At 42.6% G+C, this 20,185-nt stretch overlaps 15 non-coding genes across 15 annotated transcripts; all 15 read right to left on the minus strand.

Moving 5' to 3' along the window:
• Window positions 1-669: 669 nt before the first annotated feature.
• trnal-uag (transfer RNA leucine (anticodon UAG)) lies at window positions 670-751 on the minus strand. Its single transcript has one exon. It is a non-coding gene; the product is annotated as a tRNA-Leu (tRNA).
• A 673-nt stretch (window positions 752-1,424) lies between these two features.
• Window positions 1,425-1,507, minus strand: trnal-uag (transfer RNA leucine (anticodon UAG)). Its single transcript has one exon. It is a non-coding gene; the product is annotated as a tRNA-Leu (tRNA).
• A 2,746-nt stretch (window positions 1,508-4,253) lies between these two features.
• On the minus strand, window positions 4,254-4,335 carry trnal-aag (transfer RNA leucine (anticodon AAG)). Its single transcript has one exon. It is a non-coding gene; the product is annotated as a tRNA-Leu (tRNA).
• Window positions 4,336-5,070: 735 nt separating this feature from the next.
• On the minus strand, window positions 5,071-5,152 carry trnal-uag (transfer RNA leucine (anticodon UAG)). The gene has a single exon. It is a non-coding gene; the product is annotated as a tRNA-Leu (tRNA).
• A 1,527-nt stretch (window positions 5,153-6,679) lies between these two features.
• Window positions 6,680-6,761, minus strand: trnal-uag (transfer RNA leucine (anticodon UAG)). Its single transcript has one exon. It is a non-coding gene; the product is annotated as a tRNA-Leu (tRNA).
• Window positions 6,762-7,467: 706 nt separating this feature from the next.
• On the minus strand, window positions 7,468-7,549 carry trnal-uag (transfer RNA leucine (anticodon UAG)). Its single transcript has one exon. It is a non-coding gene; the product is annotated as a tRNA-Leu (tRNA).
• A 704-nt stretch (window positions 7,550-8,253) lies between these two features.
• On the minus strand, window positions 8,254-8,335 carry trnal-uag (transfer RNA leucine (anticodon UAG)). The gene has a single exon. It is a non-coding gene; the product is annotated as a tRNA-Leu (tRNA).
• Window positions 8,336-9,038: 703 nt separating this feature from the next.
• On the minus strand, window positions 9,039-9,120 carry trnal-uag (transfer RNA leucine (anticodon UAG)). The gene has a single exon. It is a non-coding gene; the product is annotated as a tRNA-Leu (tRNA).
• A 681-nt stretch (window positions 9,121-9,801) lies between these two features.
• On the minus strand, window positions 9,802-9,883 carry trnal-uag (transfer RNA leucine (anticodon UAG)). The gene has a single exon. It is a non-coding gene; the product is annotated as a tRNA-Leu (tRNA).
• Window positions 9,884-10,588: 705 nt separating this feature from the next.
• On the minus strand, window positions 10,589-10,670 carry trnal-uag (transfer RNA leucine (anticodon UAG)). The gene has a single exon. It is a non-coding gene; the product is annotated as a tRNA-Leu (tRNA).
• A 706-nt stretch (window positions 10,671-11,376) lies between these two features.
• Window positions 11,377-11,458, minus strand: trnal-uag (transfer RNA leucine (anticodon UAG)). The gene has a single exon. It is a non-coding gene; the product is annotated as a tRNA-Leu (tRNA).
• Window positions 11,459-12,164: 706 nt separating this feature from the next.
• On the minus strand, window positions 12,165-12,246 carry trnal-uag (transfer RNA leucine (anticodon UAG)). Its single transcript has one exon. It is a non-coding gene; the product is annotated as a tRNA-Leu (tRNA).
• Window positions 12,247-12,953: 707 nt separating this feature from the next.
• Window positions 12,954-13,035, minus strand: trnal-uag (transfer RNA leucine (anticodon UAG)). Its single transcript has one exon. It is a non-coding gene; the product is annotated as a tRNA-Leu (tRNA).
• Window positions 13,036-13,711: 676 nt separating this feature from the next.
• trnal-uag (transfer RNA leucine (anticodon UAG)) lies at window positions 13,712-13,793 on the minus strand. Its single transcript has one exon. It is a non-coding gene; the product is annotated as a tRNA-Leu (tRNA).
• Window positions 13,794-14,500: 707 nt separating this feature from the next.
• trnal-uag (transfer RNA leucine (anticodon UAG)) lies at window positions 14,501-14,582 on the minus strand. Its single transcript has one exon. It is a non-coding gene; the product is annotated as a tRNA-Leu (tRNA).
• Window positions 14,583-20,185: the final 5,603 nt, after the last annotated feature.

Genomic DNA, 20,185 nt, shown 5'->3' on the forward strand with positions numbered 1-20,185 from the left:
CCTAGAGCGTCTGCACTCCCTTGTATTTTCGTCTTCTTTTTAATTTTCTTCTTTAAAATCTTTATGTATCTCATGTTGCTGTTTCTTCCATTGTGCACACTGAAAATTAGTTTCTGCTTTTATGTCTGAAGCAGATTGAATTTGTAAAACACGGCAGATAATTTCAAAAACAGACGTGGGAATTAGGGTAAAGACTGGATTCCTTTTATTTGTCCGGTGTCCTTGGTGGCCTTGTTTGAAAAAACATTACAGTTTTCTGTTGAGAAGATGTTGCAGCAGTGGAATTTGAACCCACATCTCTGAAAGACTGATGCTTAAATCCAGTGCTCTGGACAGCTTGGCCACAGTACCCACTGTTAAAATGGACTGCTTGGTCGTCACACAGCCCGACCCAACTTTCCTTGTTCGTCACACAGCCCGCCCCAACTTTCCTTGTTTACAATCAAGGCTTTGACGTGAACAACCACTGGTAGGAGGTGCAACTGCCACTACGAGAGCACAAGACATGGTGGCTGATTGGTTAAGGCGATGAACTACACTATTGAGTTGGAACCCCATCCGTGACACACAACATTTGTTCTTTTCTCCCTTGCATGGTCCTACATGAAAGTAAAAACGCTGAAAAAAAGCAGAACATGTGACAGCTTGCACAAACAATCTCAATAAAGATGGCAGTGGTGGGATTTGAACCCACGCCTCCTTAGAGACTAGAGCCTAAATCCAGTGCCTTGGACCGCTCGGCCACACTACCCAGCTGTAGAAAAATATTCACACTTTCTCGTCAGTTACCTAGAGCGTCTGCACTCCCTTGTATTTTAGTCTTCTTTTAATTTTCTTCTTTAAAATCTTTATGTATCTCATGTTGCTGTTTCTTCCATTGTGCACACTGAAAATTAGTTTCTGCTTTATGTCTGAAGCAGATTGAATTTGGAAAACACGGCAGATAATTTCAAAAACAGACTTGGGAATTAGGTAAAGACTGGATTCCTTTTATTTGTCCGGTGTCCTTGGTGGCCTTGTTTGAAAAAACATTACAGTTTTCTGTTGAGAAGATGTTGCAGCAGTGGAATTTGAACCCACATCTCTGAAAGACTGGATGCTTAAATCCAGTGCTCTGGACAGCTTGGCCACAGTACCCACTGTTAAAATGAACTGCTAGGTCGTCACACAGCCCGCCCCAACTTTCCTTGTTTACAATCAAGGCTTTGACGTGAACATCCACCGGTAGGAGGTGCAACTGCCACCGCGAGAGCACAGAACATGGTGGCTGATTGGTTAAGGTGATGAACTACACTATTGAGTTGGAACCCCATCCGTGAAACACAACATTTGTTTTTTTCTCTCTTGCATGGTCCTACATGAAAGTAAAAATGCTGAAATAAAGCAGAACATGTGACAGCTTGAGCAAACAATCTCAATAAAGATGGCAGTGGTGGGATTTGAACCCACGCCTCATTAGAGACTGGAGCCTAAATCCAGCGCCTTCAGACCGATCGGCCACACTACCCAGCTGTAGAAAAATATTCACACTTTCTCGTCAGTTACCTAGAGCGTCTGCACTCCTTGTATTTTCGTCTTCTTTTTTAATTTTCTTCTTTAAAATCTTTATGTATCTCATGTTGCTGTTTCTTCCATTGTGCACACTGAAAATTAGTTTCTGCTTTTATGTCTGAAGCAGATTGAATTTGTAAAACACGGCAGATAATTTCAACAACAGACGTGGGAATTAGGGTAAAGACTGGATTCCTTTATTTGTCCGGTGTCCTTGGTGGCCTTGTTTGAAAAACATTACAGTTTTCTGTTGAGAAGATGTTGCAGCAGTGGAATTTGAACCCACATCTCTGAAAGACTGGATGCTTAAATCCAGTGCTCTGGACAGCTTGGCCACAGTACCCACTGTTAAAATGGACTGCTTGGTCGTCACACAGCCCGACCCAACTTTCCTTGTTCGTCACACAGCCCGCCCCAACTTTCCTTGTTTACAATCAAGGCTTTGACGTGAACAACCACTGGTAGGAGGTGCAACTGCCACTACGAGAGCACAAGACATGGTGGCTGATTGGTTAAGGCGATGAACTACACTATTGAGTTGGAACCCCATCCGTGACACACAACATTTGTACTTTTCTCCCTTGCATGGTCCTACATGAAAGTAAAAACGCTGAAAAAAAGCAGAACATGTGACAGCTTGCACAAACAATCTCAATAAAGATGGCAGTGGTGGGATTTGAACCCACGCCTCCTTAGAGACTGGAACCTAAATCCAGCGCCTTAGACCGCTCAGCGAAACAACCCAGCTGTAGAAAAAAAATCACACTTTCTAGTCAGATACCTAGAGCGTCTGCACTCACCTGGAATTTAAGTCTTCTTTTTAATTTTCTTCTTTAAAATCTTTATGTATCTCATGTTGCTGTTTCATCCATTGTGCACACTGAAAATTAGTTTCTGCTTTTATGTCTGAAGCAGATTGAATTTGGAAAACACGGCAGATAATTTCAAAAACAGACGTGGGAATTAGGGTAAAGGCTGGATTCCCTTTATTTGTCCGGTGTCCTTGGTGGCCTTGTTTGAAAAAACATTACAGTTTTCTGTTGAGAAGATGTTGCAGCAGTGGAATTTGAACCCACATCTCTGAAAGAATGGATCCTTAAATCCAGTACTCTGGACAGCTCGGCCACATTACCCACTGTTAAAATGGACTGCTGGGTCGTCGCCTTGCTCAGCCCAACTTTCCTTATTTACCATCAAGGCTTTGACATGAACAACCACCGGAAGGAGGTGCAACTGCCAGCACAAGAGCACAGGACTTGGTAGCTGGTTGGTTAAGGCGATGGACTACACTATTGAGTTGGAACCCCATCCGTGACACATTTTCGTCTTCTTTTTCATTTTCTTCTTTAAAATATTTATGTATCTCATGTTGCTCTTGCTTCTGTCATCTTTTTTTGATTCTCTTTTTAAAAATCTTAATTTATCTCATGTTGCTCTTTCATGCATTGTGTCCACTGAATTTTTTTTTCTGCTTTTATGTCTGAAGCAGATTGAATTTGAAAAACACAGCAGATAATTTCAAAAACAGAAGTGGGAACTAGGGTAAGGCCTGGATTCCCTTTATTTGTCTGGTGTCCTTGGAGACTGGAGCCTTAATCCAGCGCCTTAGACCGCTCGGCCACACTACAAAGCTCTGGAAAAAATTCAAACTTTCTCGTCAGTTACCTAGAGCGTTTGCACTACCTTGTATTTTCGTCTTCTTTAAAATATTTATGTATCTCATGTTGCTCTTGCTTCCGTCATCTTTTTTTGATTCTCTTTTTAAAAATCTTAATTTATCTCATGTTGCTCTTTCATGCATTGTGTCCACTGAATTTTTTTTTCTGCTTTTATGTCTGAAGCAGATTGAATTTGAAAAACACAGCAGATAATTTCAAAAACAGAAGTGGGAACTAGGGTAAGGCCTGGATTCCCTTTATTTGTCTGGTGTCCTTGGAGACTGGAGCCTTAATCCAGCGCCTTAGACCGTCGGCCACACTACAAAGCTCTGGAAAAAAAATTCAAACTTTTCGTCAGTTACCTAGAGCGTTTGCACTACCTTGTATTTTCGTCTTCTTTAAAATATTTATGTATCTCATGTTGCTCTTGCTTCCGTCATCTTTTTTTGATTCTCTTTTTAAAAATCTTAATTTATCTCATGTTGCTCTTTCTTGCATTGTGTACACTGAAAATGTGTTTCTGCTTTTATGTCTGAAGCAGATTGAATTTGAAAAACAGCAGATCATTTCAAAAACAGAAGTGGGAACTAGGGTAAGGCCTGGATTCCCTTTATTTGTCTGGTGTCCTTGGTGGCCTTGTTTGGAATTACATTACAGTTTTCTGTTGAGAAAACGTTGCAGCGGTGGACTTTAAACCCACATCTCTGAAAGAATGGATCCTTAAATCCAGTACTCTGGACAGCTCGGCCACATTACCCACTGTTAAAATGGACTGCTGGGTCGTCGCCTTGCTCAGCCCAACTTTCCTTGTTTACCATCAAGGCTTTGACATGAACAACCACCGGAAGGAGGTGCAACTGCCAGCACAAGAGCACAGGACTTGGTAGCTGGTTGGTTAAGGCGATGGACTACACTATTGAGTTGGAACCCCATCCGTGACACACAACATTTGTTCTTTTCTCCCTTGCATGGCCCTACATGAAAGTAAAAACGCTGAAATAAAGCAGAACATGTGACAGATTGCGCAAACAAACTCAATAAAGATGGCAGTGGTGGGATTTGAACCCACGCCTCCTTAGAAACTGGAGCCTTAATCCAGCGCATTAGACCGCTCGGCCACACTACCCAGGTCTGGAAAAATATTCACACTTTCTCGTCAGTTACCTAGGGCGTCTGCACTTCCTTGTATTTTCGTCTTCTTTTTCATTTTCTTCTTTAAAATATTTATGTATCTCATGTTGCTCTTGCTTCCGTCATCTTTTTTTGATTCTCTTTTTAAAAATCTTAATTTATCTCATGTTGCTCTTTCTTGCATTGTGTACACTGAAAATTTGTTTCTGCTTTTATGTCTGAAGCAGATTGAATTTGAAAAACAGCAGATAATTTCAAAAACAGAAGTGGGAACTAGGGTAAGGCCTGGATTCCCTTTATTTGTCTGGTGTCCTTGGTGGCCTTGTTTGGAATTACATTACAGTTTTCTATTGAGAAAACGTTGCAGCGGTGGACTTTAAACCCACATCTCTGAAAGAATGGATCCTTAAATCCAGTACTCTGGACAGCTCGGCCACATTACCCACTGTTAAAATGGACTGCTGGGTCGTCGCCTTGCTCAGCCCAACTTTCCTTGTTTACCATCAAGGCTTTGACATGAACAACCACCGGAAGGAGGTGCAACTGCCAGCACAAGAGCACAGGACTTGTTAGCTGGTTGGTTAAGGCGATGGACTACACTATTGAGTTTGAACCCCATCCGTGACACACAACATTTGTTCTTTTCTCCCTTGCATGGCCCTACATGAAAGTAAAAACGCTGAAATAAAGCAGAACATGTGACAGATTGCGCAAACAAACTCAATAAGGATGGCAGTGGTGGGATTTGAACCCACGCCTCCTTAGAGACTGGAGCCTAAATCCAGCACCTTAGACCGCTCGGCCACACTACCCAGCTGAATAAAAATATTCACACTTTCTCGTCAGTTACCTAGGGCGTCTGCACTTCCTTGTATTTTCGTCTTCTTTTTCATTTTCTTCTTTAAAATATTTATGTATCTCATGTTGCTCTTGCTTCTGTCATCTTTTTTTGATTCTCTCTTTAAAAATCTTAATTTATCTCATGTTGCTCTTTCATGCATTGTGTCCACAGAAATTTGTTTTCTGCTTTTATGTCTGAAGCAGATTGAATTTGAAAAACACAGCAGATAATTTCAAAAACAGAAGTGGGAACTAGGGTAAGGCCTGGATTCCCTTTATTTGTCCGGTGTCCTTGGTGACCTTGTTTGGAATTACGTTACAGTTTTCTGTTGAGAAAACGTTGCAGCGGTGGACTTTAAGCCCACATCTCTGAAAGAATGGATCCTTAAATCCAGTACTCTGGACAGCTCGGCCGCATTACCCACTGTTGAAATGGACTGCTGTGTCGGCGCCAAGCCCAGCCCAACTTTCCTTGTTCGTCACACAGCCCGCCCCAACTTTCCTTGTTTACAATCAAGGCTTTGACGTGAACAACCACTGGTAGGAGGTGCAACTGCCACTACGAGAGCACAAGACATGGTGGCTGATTGGTTAAGGCGATGAACTACACTATTGAGTTGGAACCCCAGCCGTGACACACAACATTTGTACTTTTCTCCCTTGCATGGTCCTACATGAAAGTAAAAACGCTGAAAAAAAGCAGAACATGTGACAGCTTGCACAAACAATCTCAATAAAGATGGCAGTGGTGGGATTTGAACCCACGCCTCCTTAGAGACTGGAACCTAAATCAGGCGCCTTAGACCGCTCGGCGAAACAACCCAGCTGTAGAAAAAAAATCACACTTTCTCGTCAGATACCTAGAGCGTCTGCACTCACCTGGAATTTAAGTCTTCTTTTTAATTTTCTTCTTTAAAATCTTTATGTATCTCATGTTGCTGTTTCATCCATTGTGCACACTGAAAATTAGTTTCTGCTTTTATGTCTGAAGCAGATTGAATTTGGAAAACACGGCAGATAATTTCAAAAACAGACGTGGGAATTAGGGTAAAGGCTGGATTCCTTTTATTTGTCCGGTGTCCTTGGTGGCCTTGTTTGAAAAAACATTACAGTTTTCTGTTGAGAAGATGTTGCAGCAGTGGAATTTGAACCCACATCTCTGGAAGACTGGATGCTTAAATCCAGTGCACTGGACAGCTTGGCCAAAGTACCCACTGTTAAAATGGACTGCTAGGTCGTCACACAGCCCGCCCCAACTTTCCTTGTTTACAATCAAGGCTTTGACGTGAACAACCACTGGTAGGAGGTGCAACTGCCACCCCAAGAGCACAGGACATGGTGGCTGATTGGTTAAGGCGATGAACTACACTATTGAGTTGGAACCCCATCCGTGACACACAACATTTGTTCTTTTCTCCCTTGCATGGTCCTACATGAAAGTAAAAACGCTGAAATAAAGCAGAACATGTGACAGCTTGCACAAACAATCTCAATAAAGATGGCAGTGGTGGTATTTGAACCCACGCCTCCTTAGAGACTGGAGCCTAAATCCAGCGCCTTAGACCGCTCGGCCACACTACCCAGCTGTAGAAAAAAATTCACACTTTCTCGTCAGTTACCTAGAGCGTCTGCACTCCCTTGTATTTTAGTCTTCTTTTTAATTTTCTTCTTTAAAATCTTTATGTATCTCATGTTGCTGTTTCTTCCATTGTGCACACTGAAAATTAGTTTCTGCTTTTATGTCTGAAGCAGATTGAATTTGGAAAACACGGCAGATAATTTCAAAAACAGACGTGGGAATTAGGGTAAAGACTGGATTCCTTTTATTTGTCCGGTGTCCTTGGTGGCCTTGTTTGAAAAAACATTACAGTTTTCTGTTGAGAAGATGTTGCAGCAGTGGAATTTGAACCCACATCTCTGAAAGACTGGATGCTTAAATCCAGTGCTCTGGACAGCTTGGCCACAGTACCCACTGTTAAAATGGACTGCTTGGTCGTCACACAGCCCGCCCCAACTTTCCTTGTTCGTCACACAGCCCGCCCCAACTTTCCTTGTTTACAATCAAGGCTTTGACGTGAACAACCACTGGTAGGAGGTGCAACTGCCACCCCAAGAGCACAGGACATGGTGGCTGATTGGTTAAGGCGATGAACTACACTATTGAGTTGGAACCCGATCCGTGAAACACAACATTTGTTTTTTCTCTCTTGCATGGTCCTACATGAAAGTAAAAACGCTGAAATAAAGCAGAACATGTGACAGCTTGCACAAACAATCTCAATAAAGATGGCAGTGGTGGGATTTGAACCCACGCCTCCTTAGAGACTGGAGCCTAAATCCAGCGCCTTAGACCGCTCGGCCACACTACCCAGCTGTAGAAAAATATTCACACTTTCTCGTCAGTTACCTAGAGCGTCTGCACTCCCTTGTATTTTAGTCTTCTTTTTAATTTTCTTCTTTAAAATCTTTATGTATCTCATGTTGCTGTTTCTTCCATTGTGGACACTGAAAATTAGTTTCTGCTTTTATGTCTGAAGCAGATTGAATTTGGAAAACACGGCAGATAATTTCAAAAACAGACGTGGGAATTAGGGTAAAGACTGGATTCCTTTTATTTGTCCGGTGTCCTTGGTGGCCTTGTTTGAAAAAACATTACAGTTTTCTGTTGAGAAGATGTTGCAGCAGTGGAATTTGAACCCACATCTCTGAAAGACTGGATGCTTAAATCCAGTGCTCTGGACAGCTTGGCCACAGTACCCACTGTTAAAATGGACTGCTTGGTCGTCACACAGCCCGCCCCAACTTTCCTTGTTCGTCACACAGCCCGCCCCAACTTTCCTTGTTTACAATCAAGGCTTTGACGTGAACAACCACCGGTAGGAGGTGCAACTGCCACCGCGAGAGCACAGAACATGGTGGCTGATTGGTTAAGGTGATGAACTACACTATTGAGTTGGAACCCATCCGTGAAACACAACATTGTTTTTTCTCTCTTGCATGGTCCTACATGAAAGTAAAAACGCTGAAATAAAGCAGAACATGTGACAGCTTGCACAAACAATCTCAATAAAGATGGCAGTGGTGGGATTTGAACCCACGCCTCCTTAGAGACTGGAGCCTAAATCCAGCGCCTTAGACCGCTCGGCCACACTACCCAGCTGTAGAAAAAAATTCACACTTTTCGTCAGTTACCTAGAGCGTCTGCACTCCCTTGTATTTTAGTCTTCTTTTTAATTTTCTTCTTTAAAATCTTTATGTATCTCATGTTGCTGTTTCTTCCATTGTGCACACTGAAAATTAGTTTCTGCTTTTATGTCTGAAGCAGATTGAATTTGGAAAACACGGCAGATAATTTCAAAAACAGACGTGGGAATTAGGGTAAAGACTGGATTCCTTTTATTTGTCCGGTGTCCTTGGTGGCCTTGTTTGAAAAAACATTACAGTTTTCTGTTGAGAAGATGTTGCAGCAGTGGAATTTGAACCCACATCTCTGAAAGACTGGATGCTTAAATCCAGTGCTCTGGACAGCTTGGCCACAGTACCCACTGTTAAAATGGACTGCTTGGTCGTCACACAGCCCGCCCCAACTTTCCTTGTTCGTCACACAGCCCGCCCCAACTTTCCTTGTTTACAATCAAGGCTTTGACGTGAACAACCACCGGTAGGAGGTGCAACTGCCACCGCGAGAGCACAGAACATGGTGGCTGATTGGTTAAGGTGATGAACTACACTATTGAGTTGGAACCCATCCGTGAAACACAACATTTGTTTTTTCTCTCTTGCATGGTCCTACATGAAAGTAAAACGCTGAAATAAAGCAGAACATGTGACAGCTTGCACAAACAATCTCAATAAAGATGGCAGTGGTGGGATTTGAACCCACGCCTCCTTAGAGACTGGAGCCTAAATCCAGCGCCTTAGACCGCTCGGCCACACTACCCAGCTGTAGAAAAATATTCACACTTTCTCGTCAGTTACCTAGAGCGTCTGCACTCCCTTGTATTTTAGTCTTCTTTTTAATTTTCTTCTTTAAAATCTTTATGTATCTCATGTTGCTGTTTCTTCCATTGTGCACACTGAAAATTAGTTTCTGCTTTTATGTCTGAAGCAGATTGAATTTGGAAAACACGGCAGATAATTTCAAAAACAGACGTGGGAATTAGGGTAAAGACTGGATTCCTTTTATTTGTCCGGTGTCCTTGGTGGCCTTGTTTGAAAAAACATTACAGTTTTCTGTTGAGAAGATGTTGCAGCAGTGGAATTTGAACCCACATCTCTGAAAGACTGGATGCTTAAATCCAGTGCTCTGGACAGCTTGGCCACAGTACCCACTGTTAAAATGGACTGCTAGCCCGGTTCGTCACACAGCCCGCCCCAACTTTCCTTGTTTACAATCAAGGCTTTGACGTGAACAACCACTGGTAGGAGGTGCAACTGCCACCACGAGAGCACAAGACATGGTGGCTGATTGGTTAAGGCGATGAACTACACTATTGAGTTGGAACCCCATCCGTGACACACAACATTTGTACTTTTCTCCCTTGCATGGTCCTACATGAAAGTAAAAACGCTGAAAAAAAGCAGAACATGTGACAGCTTGCACAAACAATCTCAATAAAGATAGCAGTGGTGGGATTTGAACCCACGCCTCCTTAGAGACTGGAGCCTAAATCCAGCGCCTTAGACCGCTCGGCCACACTACCCAGCTGTAAAAAAATTTCACACTTTCTCGTCAGTTACCTAGAGCGTCTGCACTCCCTTGTATTTTAGTCTTCTTTTTAATTTTCTTCTTTAAAATCTTTATGTATCTCATGTTGCTGTTTCTTCCATTGTGCACACTGAAAATTAGTTTCTGCTTTTACGTCTGAAGCAGATTGAATTTGGAAAACACGGCAGATAATTTCAAAAACAGACGTGGGAATTAGGGTGAAGGCTGGATTTCTTTTATTTGTCCGGTGTCCTTGGTGGCCTTGTTTGAAAAAACATTACAGTTTTCTGTTGAGAAGATGTTGCAGCAGTGGAATTTGAACCCACATCTCTGAAAGACTGGATGCTTAAATCCAGTGCTCTGGACAGCTTGGCCACAGTACCCACTGTTAAAATGGACTGCTTGGTCGTCACACAGCCCGCCCCAACTTTCCTTGTTCGTCACACAGCCCGCCCCAACTTTCCTTGTTTACAATCAAGGCTTTGACGTGAACAACCACCGGTAGGAGGTGCAACTGCCACCGCGAGAGCACAGAACATGGTGGCTGATTGGTTAAGGTGATGAACTACACTATTGAGTTGGAACCCCATCCGTGAAACACAACATTTGTTTTTTCTCTCTTGCATGGTCCTACATGAAAGTAAAAACGCTGAAATAAAGCAGAACATGTGACAGCTTGCACAAACAATCTCAATAAAGATGGCAGTGGTGGGATTTGAACCCACGCCTCCTTAGAGACTGGAGCCTAAATCCAGCGCCTTAGACCGCTCGGCCACACTACCCAGCTGTAGAAAAATATTCACACTTTCTCGTCAGTTACCTAGAGCGTCTGCACTCCCTTGTATTTTAGTCTTCTTTTTAATTTTCTTCTTTAAAATCTTTATGTATCTCATGTTGCTGTTTCTTCCATTGTGCACACTGAAAATTAGTTTCTGCTTTTATGTCTGAAGCAGATTGAATTTGGAAAACACGGCAGATAATTTCAAAAACAGACGTGGGAATTAGGGTAAAGACTGGATTCCTTTTATTTGTCCGGTGTCCTTGGTGGCCTTGTTTGAAAAAACATTACAGTTTTCTGTTGAGAAGATGTTGCAGCAGTGGAATTTGAACCCACATCTCTGAAAGACTGGATGCTTAAATCCAGTGCTCTGGACAGCTTGGCCACAGTACCCACTGTTAAAATGGACTGCTTGGTCGTCACACAGCCCGCCCCAACTTTCCTTGTTCGTCACACAGCCCGCCCCAACTTTCCTTGTTTACAATCAAGGCTTTGACGTGAACAACCACCGGTAGGAGGTGCAACTGCCACCGCGAGAGCACAGAACATGGTGGCTGATTGGTTAAGGTGATGAACTACACTATTGAGTTGGAACCCGATCCGTGAAACACAACATTTGTTTTTTCTCTCTTGCATGGTCCTACATGAAAGTAAAAACGCTGAAATAAAGCAGAACATGTGACAGCTTGCACAAACAATCTCAATAAAGATGGCAGTGGTGGGATTTGAACCCACGCCTCCTTAGAGACTGGAGCCTAAATCCAGCGCCTTAGACCGCTCGGCCACACTACCCAGCTGTAGAAAAATATTCACACTTTCTCGTCAGTTACCTAGAGCGTCTGCACTCCCTTGTATTTTAGTCTTCTTTTTAATTTTCTTCTTTAAAATCTTTATGTATCTCATGTTGCTGTTTCTTCCATTGTGGACACTGAAAATTAGTTTCTGCTTTTATGTCTGAAGCAGATTGAATTTGGAAAACACGGCAGATAATTTCAAAAACAGACGTGGGAATTAGGGTAAAGACTGGATTCCTTTTATTTGTCCGGTGTCCTTGGTGGCCTTGTTTGAAAAAACATTACAGTTTTCTGTTGAGAAGATGTTGCAGCAGTGGAATTTGAACCCACATCTCTGAAAGACTGGATGCTTAAATCCAGTGCTCTGGACAGCTTGGCCACAGTACCCACTGTTAAAATGGACTGCTTGGTCGTCACACAGCCCGCCCCAACTTTCCTTGTTCGTCACACAGCCCGCCCCAACTTTCCTTGTTTACAATCAAGGCTTTGACGTGAACAACCACCGGTAGGAGGTGCAACTGCCACCGCGAGAGCACAGAACATGGTGGCTGATTGGTTAAGGTGATGAACTACACTATTGAGTTGGAACCCCATCCGTGAAACACAACATTTGTTTTTTCTCTCTTGCATGGTCCTACATGAAAGTAAAAACGCTGAAATAAAGCAGAACATGTGACAGCTTGCACAAACAATCTCAATAAAGATGGCAGTGGTGGGATTTGAACCCACGCCTCCTTAGAGACTGGAGCCTAAATCCAGCGCCTTAGACCGCTCGGCCACACTACCCAGCTGTAGAAAAATATTCACACTTTCTCGTCAGTTACCTAGAGCGTCTGCACTCCCTTGTATTTTAGTCTTCTTTTTAATTTTCTTCTTTAAAATCTTTATGTATCTCATGTTGCTGTTTCTTCCATTGTGCACACTGAAAATTAGTTTCTGCTTTTATGTCTGAAGCAGATTGAATTTGGAAAACACGGCAGATAATTTCAAAAACAGACGTGGGAATTAGGGTAAAGACTGGATTCCTTTTATTTGTCCGGTGTCCTTGGTGGCCTTGTTTGAAAAAACATTACAGTTTTCTGTTGAGAAGATGTTGCAGCAGTGGAATTTGAACCCACATCTCTGAAAGACTGGATGCTTAAATCCAGTGCTCTGGACAGCTTGGCCACAGTACCCACTGTTAAAATGGACTGCTTGGTCGTCACACAGCCCGCCCCAACTTTCCTTGTTCGTCACACAGCCCGCCCCAACTTTCCTTGTTTACAATCAAGGCTTTGACGTGAACAACCACCGGTAGGAGGTGCAACTGCCACCGCGAGAGCACAGAACATGGTGGCTGATTGGTTAAGGTGATGAACTACACTATTGAGTTGGAACCCCATCCGTGAAACACAACATTTGTTTTTTTCTCTCTTGCATGGTCCTACATGAAAGTAAAAACGCTGAAATAAAGCAGAACATGTGACAGCTTGCACAAACAATCTCAATAAAGTTGGCAGTGGTGGGATTTGAACCCACGCCTCCTTAGAGACTGGAGCCTAAATCCAGCGCCTTAGACCGCTCGGCCACACTACCCAGCTGTAGAAAAATATTCACACTTTCTCGTCAGTTACCTAGAGCGTCTGCACTCCCTTGTATTTTAGTCTTCTTTTTAATTTTCTTCTTTAAAATCTTTATGTATCTCATGTTGCTGTTTCTTCCATTGTGCACACTGAAAATTAGTTTCTGCTTTTACGTCTGAAGCAGATTGAATTTGGAAAACACGGCAGATAATTTCAAAAACAGACGTGGGAATTAGGGTAAAGACTGGATTCCTTTTATTTGTCCGGTGTCCTTGGTGGCCTTGTTTGAAAAAACATTACAGTTTTCTGTTGAGAAGATGTTGCAGCAGTGGAATTTGAACCCACATCTCTGAAAGACTGGATGCTTAAATCCAGTGCACTGGACAGCTTGGCCAAAGTACCCACTGTTAAAATGGACTGCTAGGTCGTCACACAGCCCGCCCCAACTTTCCTTGTTTACAATCAAGGCTTTGACGTGAACAACCACTGGTAGGAGGTGCAACTGCCACTACGAGAGCACAAGACATGGTGGCTGATTGGTTAAGGCGATGAACTACACTATTGAGTTGGAACCCCATCCGTGACACACAACATTTGTACTTTTCTCCCTTGCATGGTCCTACATGAAAGTAAAAACGCTGAAAAAAAGCAGAACATGTGACAGCTTGCACAAACAATCTCAATAAAGATGGCAGTGGTGGGATTTGAACCCACGCCTCCTTAGAGACTGGAGCCTAAATCCAGCGCCTTAGACCGCTCGGCCACACTACCCAGCTGTAGAAAAATATTCACACTTTCTCGTCAGTTACCTAGAGCGTCTGCACTCCCTTGTATTTTAGTCTTCTTTTTAATTTTCTTCTTTAAAATCTTTATGTATCTCATGTTGCTGTTTCTTCCATTGTGCACACTGAAAATTATTTTCTGCTTTTATGTCTGAAGCAGATTGAATTTGGAAAACACGGCAGATAATTTCAAAAACAGACGTGGGAATTAGGGTAAAGACTGGATTCCTTTTATTTGTCCGGTGTCCTTGGTGGCCTTGTTTGAAAAAACATTACAGTTTTCTGTTGAGAAGATGTTGCAGCAGTGGAATTTGAACCCACATCTCTGAAAGACTGGATGCTTAAATCCAGTGCTCTGGACAGCTTGGCCACAGTACCCACTGTTAAAATGGACTGCTTGGTCGTCACACAGCCCGCCCCAACTTTCCTTGTTCGTCACACAGCCCGCCCCAACTTTCCTTGTTTACAATCAAGGCTTTGACGTGAACAACCACTGGTAGGAGGTGCAACTGCCACTACGAGAGCACAAGACATGGTGGCTGATTGGTTAAGGCGATGAACTACACTATTGAGTTGGAACCCCATCCGTGACACACAACATTTGTACTTTTCTCCCTTGCATGGTCCTACATGAAAGTAAAAACGCTGAAAAAAAGCAGAACATGTGACAGCTTGCACAAACAATCTCAATAAAGATGGCAGTGGTGGGATTTGAACCCACGCCTCCTTAGAGACTGGAACCTAAATCCAGCGCCTTAGACCGCTCGGCCACACTACCCAGCTGTAGAAAAAAATTCACACTTTCTCGTCAGATACCTAGAGCGTCTGCACTCACCTGGAATTTAAGTCTTCTTTTTAATTTTCTTCTTTAAAATCTTTATGTATCTCATGTTGCTGTTTCATCCATTGTGCACACTGAAAATTAGTTTCTGCTTTTATGTCTGAAGCAGATTGAATTTGGAAAACACGGCAGATAATTTCAAAAACAGACGTGGGAATTAGGGTAAAGGCTGGATTCCCTTTATTTGTCCGGTGTCCTTGGTGGCCTTGTTTGAAAAAACATTACAGTTTTCTGTTGAGAAGATGTTGCAGCAGTGGAATTTGAACCCACATCTCTGAAAGACTGGATGCTTAAATCCAGTGCTCTGGACAGCTTGGCCACAGTACCCACTATTAAAATGGACTCCTTGGTCGTCACACAGCCCAGCCCAACTTTCCTTGTTTACAATCAAGGCTTTGACGTGAACAACCACCGGTAGGAGGGGACAATGCCACCAGGAGAGCACAGGACATGGTGGCTGATTGGTTAAGGCGATAAACTACAATATTGAGTTGGAACCCCATCCGTGACACACAACATTTGTTCTTTTCTCCCTTGCATGGTCCTACATGAAAGTAAAAACGCTGAAATAAAGCAGAACATGTGACCGATTGCGCAAACAAACTCAATAAGGATGGCAGTGGTGGGATTTGAACCCAGGCCTACTTAGAGACTGGAGCCTAAATCTAGCGCCTTAGACCGCTCGGCCACACTACCCAGCTGCATATAAATATTCACACTTTCTCGTCAGTTACCTAGGGCATCTGCACTTCCTTGTATTTTCGTCTTCTTTTTCATTTTCTTCTTTAAAATATTTATGTATCTCATGTTGCTCTTGCTTCTGTCAACTTTTTTTGATTCTCTTTTTAAAAATCTTAATTTATCTCATGTTGCTCTTTCATGCATTGTGTCCACTGAAATTTTTTTTCTGCTTTTATGTCTGAAGCAGATTGAATTTGAAAAACACAGCAGATAATTTCAAAAACAGAAGTGGGAACTAGGGTAAGGCCTGGATTCCCTTTATTTGTCTGGTGTCCTTGGTGGCCTTGTTTGGAATTACATTACAGTTTTCTGTTGAGAAAACATTGCAGCGGTGGACTTTAAACCCACATCTCTGAATGAATGGATCCTTAAATCCAGTACTCTGGACAGCTCGGCCACATTACCCACTGTTAAAATGGACTGCTGGGTCGTCGCCTTGCTCAGCCCAACTTTCCTTGTTTACCATCAAGGCTTTGAAATGAACAACCACCGGAAGGAGGTGCAACTGCCAGCACAAGAGCACAGGACTTGGTAGCTGGTTGGTTAAGGCGATGGACTACACTATTGAGTTTGAACCCCATCCGTGACACACAACATTTGTTCTTTTCTCCCTTGCATGGCCCTACATGAAAGTAAAAACGCTGAAATAAAGCAGAACATGTGACAGCTTGCGCAAACCAACTCAATAAAGATGGCAGTGGTGGGATTTGAACCCACGCCACCTTAGAGACTGAAGCCTTAACCCAGCACCTTAGACCGCTCGGCCACACTACCCAGCTCTGGAAAAATATTCACACTTTCTCGTCAGTTACCTAGGGCGTCTGCACTTCCTTGTATTTTAGTCTTCTTTTTCATTTTCTTCTTTAAAATATTTATGTATCTCATGTTGCTCTTGCTTCCGTCATCTTTTTTTGATTCTCTTTTTAAAAATCTTAATTTATCTCATGTTGCTCTTTCTTGCATTGTGTACACTGAAAATTTGTTTCTGCTTTTATGTCTGAAGCAGATTGAATTTGAAAACACAGCAGATAATTTCAAAAACAGAAGTGGGAACTAGGGTAAGGCCTGGATTCCCTTTATTTGTCCGGTGTCCTTGGTGGCCTTGTTTGGAATTACATCACAGTTTTCTGTTGAGAAAACGTTGCAGCGGTGGACTTTAAACCCACATCTCTGAAAGAATGGATCATTAAATCCAGTACTCTGGACAGCTCGGCCACATTACCCACTGTTAAAATGGACTGCTGGGTCGTCGCCTTGCTCAGCCCAACTTTCCTTGTTTACCATCAAGGCTTTGAAATGAACAACCACCGGAAGGAGATGCAACTGCCAGCACAAGAGCACAGGACTTGGTAGGTGGTTGGTTAAGGCGATGGACTACACTATTGAGTTGGAACCCCATCCGTGACACACAACATTTGTTCTTTTCTCCCTTGCATTGCCCTACATGAAAGTAAAAACGCTGAAATAAAGCAGAACATGTGACAGCTTGCGCAAACAAACTCAATAAAGATGGCAGTGGTGGGATTTGAACCCACGCCTCCTTAAAGACTCGAGCCTTAATCCAGCGCCTTAGACTGCTCGGCCACACTACCCAGCTCTGGAAAAATATTCACACTTTCTCGTCAGTTACCTAGGGCGTCTGCACTTCCTTGTATTTTAGTCTTCTTTTTCATTTTCTTCTTTAAAATACTTATGTATCTCATGTTGCTCTTGCTTCCATCATCTTTTTTTGATTCTCTTTTTAAAAATCTTAATTTATCTCATGTTGCTCTTTCTTGCATTGTGTACACTGAAAATTTGTTTCTGCTTTTATGTCTGAAGCAGATTGAATTTGAAAAACACAGCAGATAATTTCAAAAACAGACGTGGGAACTTGGGTAAAGGCTGGATTCCCTTTATTTGTCTGGTATCCTTGGTGGCCTTGTTTGGAATTACATTACAGTTTTCTGTTGAGAAAATGTTGCAGCGGTGGACTTTGAACCCACATCTCTGAAAGACTGGATCCTTAAATCCAGTTCTCTGGACAGCTCGGCCACATTACCCACTGTTAAAAAGGACTGCTGGGTCGTCGCCCAGCCCACCCCAACTTTCCTTGTTAACCATCAAGGCTTTGACGTGAACAACCACCAGTAGGAGGTGCAACTGCCACCACAAGAGCACAGGACTTGGTGGCTGATTAGTTCGGGCGATGGAATTGACTACTGAGTTGGAACCCCATCCGCTATCTGGATTTGGGTAAAGGAGAACCTGGAGAGGCTTGGGCGAGTAGCTGCGGGGGGGGGCATAGCTGTTGGCCGAGGTTGGAGTAGCCAGGCGGAAGGCATGGCCAGCCGTTGAGAAATGCTTGTTGAAGTTTTCGATAATCATGGATTTATCGGTGGTGACCGTGTTACCTAGCCTCAGTGCAGTGGGCAGCTGGGAGGAGGTGCTCTTGTTCTCCATGGACTTCACAGTGTCCCAGAACTTTTTGGAGTTGGAGCTACAGGATGCAAACTTCTGCCTGAAGAAGCTGGCCTTAGCTTTCCTGACTGACTGCGTGTATTGGTTCCTGGTGCCCGTGTTTACAGAGTTTGGGTTGTACCTGGTGGGTTCCTTGATGATTTGTGTGAGATTGAGGGCATCTTGCTTAGATTGTAGGACTGCCAGGGTGTTAAGCATATCCCAGTTTAGGTCACCTAAAAGAACAAACTCTGAAGCTAGATGGGGGGCAATCAATTCACCAATGGTGTCCAATCTGCTTCAGACATACAAGCAGAAATTAATTTTCAGTGTACATAATGGAAGAAAGAGCAACATGACATAATTTGAGATTTTAAAAAAGAGAACCAAAAAAAGATGATGGCAGCAAGAGCAACATGAGATACATAAAGATTTTTAAGAAGAAAATGAAAAAGAAGACTAAAATACAAGGGAGTGCAGACACTCTAGGTAACTGACAAGAAAGTGTGAATAATTTGCCAGAGCTGGGTAGTGTGGCCGAGCGGTCTAAGGCGCTGGATTTAGGCTCCAGTCTCTGCCAACCAGACAGCACCATTTTTTTATTTCTTACATTTTAAGGACAGCGAGGGGCACACGCCACACACTATAATTTACAAAATAATGTGTTTAGTGAGTCCGCCAGATCAGAGGAATTAGGGACGACCAGGGATGTTCTCTTGGTAAGTGTGTAAATTGGACCATTTTCCTGCTAAGCATTCAGAATGTAACGAGTACTTTTGGGTGTCAGCGAAAATGTACAGAGTAAAAAGTACATTACTTTCTTTAGGAATGTGGTGAATTAAATGTAAAAGTAAAATATAAAACAGACAAGTAAAGTCCAAAAACTCCATAAGTAGTACTTTAACATATATTTACTTAAAGTACTTTACAACACTGATGTTAAATGAAATGTCCTAAGTATTAGTAATTTCACTTGAATGCATTAAATGGCATGCAGACATAAAACATTAAGGGCCCGTTTCCAGGACACAGATACTAGTCCAGACTAAAAAGCCTGTTCTATATAGAATTTCCATTAAGTTTGTTCAGGTCCAGGACAAGGCCCAATCAGTGTCCAAGACAAGGCCCAATCAGTGTCCAGGACAAGGCCTAATCAGTGTCCAGGACAAGGCCTAATCAGTGTCCAGGACAAGGCCTAATCAGTGTTCAGTAAAATGCATTTGACTGCTTGGCATATTGTTTACCCAGTGTCGTGTCTTTGGCTATGCCGGATTAAGTGATATGACATGCTATTCTATAAAATAATTTCTCCGTAATTAATATTACCTGATTGAGCTAATCATGTAAATGTAATTAACTAGAGAGTCAGGGCACCACAAAATAATATTTATAGAGCTGTTATCTTCCGAATAAACTCTTAAAGACCTAGTAATATTTTACATCAATAGCAGTCAGTATCAATTGTCATCTTAATTCAGTCTCATCTTAAAGTTGTAAATTCTTGGTAAAATCTTCACGAACAAGTTGAATCAGCAATACAAAATTGGGTTTAATTATTTATTTACTAAATACCTAACTAATCACACAGAATAACACGTACACATAATTAATCATACCTTGATTACAAATTACGTTCCTAGTGGGCGGAACAGATATGACAGCTGGTTACACAAAAGTACATGGAAGGCTGTGTTGCTAAACCGAGTCCTTTGAAGAATGTCTCTGGTGGTCAATTGGTTACGTTGTAGTAACGTCATTGTGTGATAGATGGAATACTCTGTCTGTTCCTTCCTAACCCTCGTTTGCAGCTGCTGTTGCTAACTCAACGGCTAGGAGGCATCACTTCTGTAGTGAATAAGAGTTCAAAGTTCATACCATTCGCAAAACAAAGCTCACGCTGATGTTGGCTTCGCTCTGTGGCTTCTGAACCATTCTGACATTGGACTGTCGTCCTCACATCCTCGGACATTTAGTCATCAAGGCTTTACACAGGAAGGGAGAGGAGGGCGTGTTTGAAATGTTTTATACACATTTCCCTTCACAGGGGCGCCGGGCCGCTGGTTGAGCAGAGCCCTAACCTTATGAACCTTATGAAGGCTTTATATAGGAAGGGAGAGGAGGGCGTGTTTCATAGTTTATAACCAATGTCACTTCACAGGGGTGGGCCACTGGTTGAGCAGAGCCCTAACCTTATGAAAACCCAATCTCTCATTTGGAAGCTAAAATTACATTTAATCTCTTCACCAATCATTTTTATATTCAAACATTTAAATTTAACGACAATTCCATGTGAATCCGATAACTACAATATGTAGACTTTCCACTGTAGAGTTTATGTCATCTTCTTGATATTCCCAGAA

The sequence above is a fragment of the Oncorhynchus masou genome, unplaced genomic scaffold (genome assembly GCF_036934945.1).
Source record: "Oncorhynchus masou masou isolate Uvic2021 unplaced genomic scaffold, UVic_Omas_1.1 unplaced_scaffold_1413, whole genome shotgun sequence".
NCBI lineage: Eukaryota > Metazoa > Chordata > Actinopteri > Salmoniformes > Salmonidae > Oncorhynchus > Oncorhynchus masou.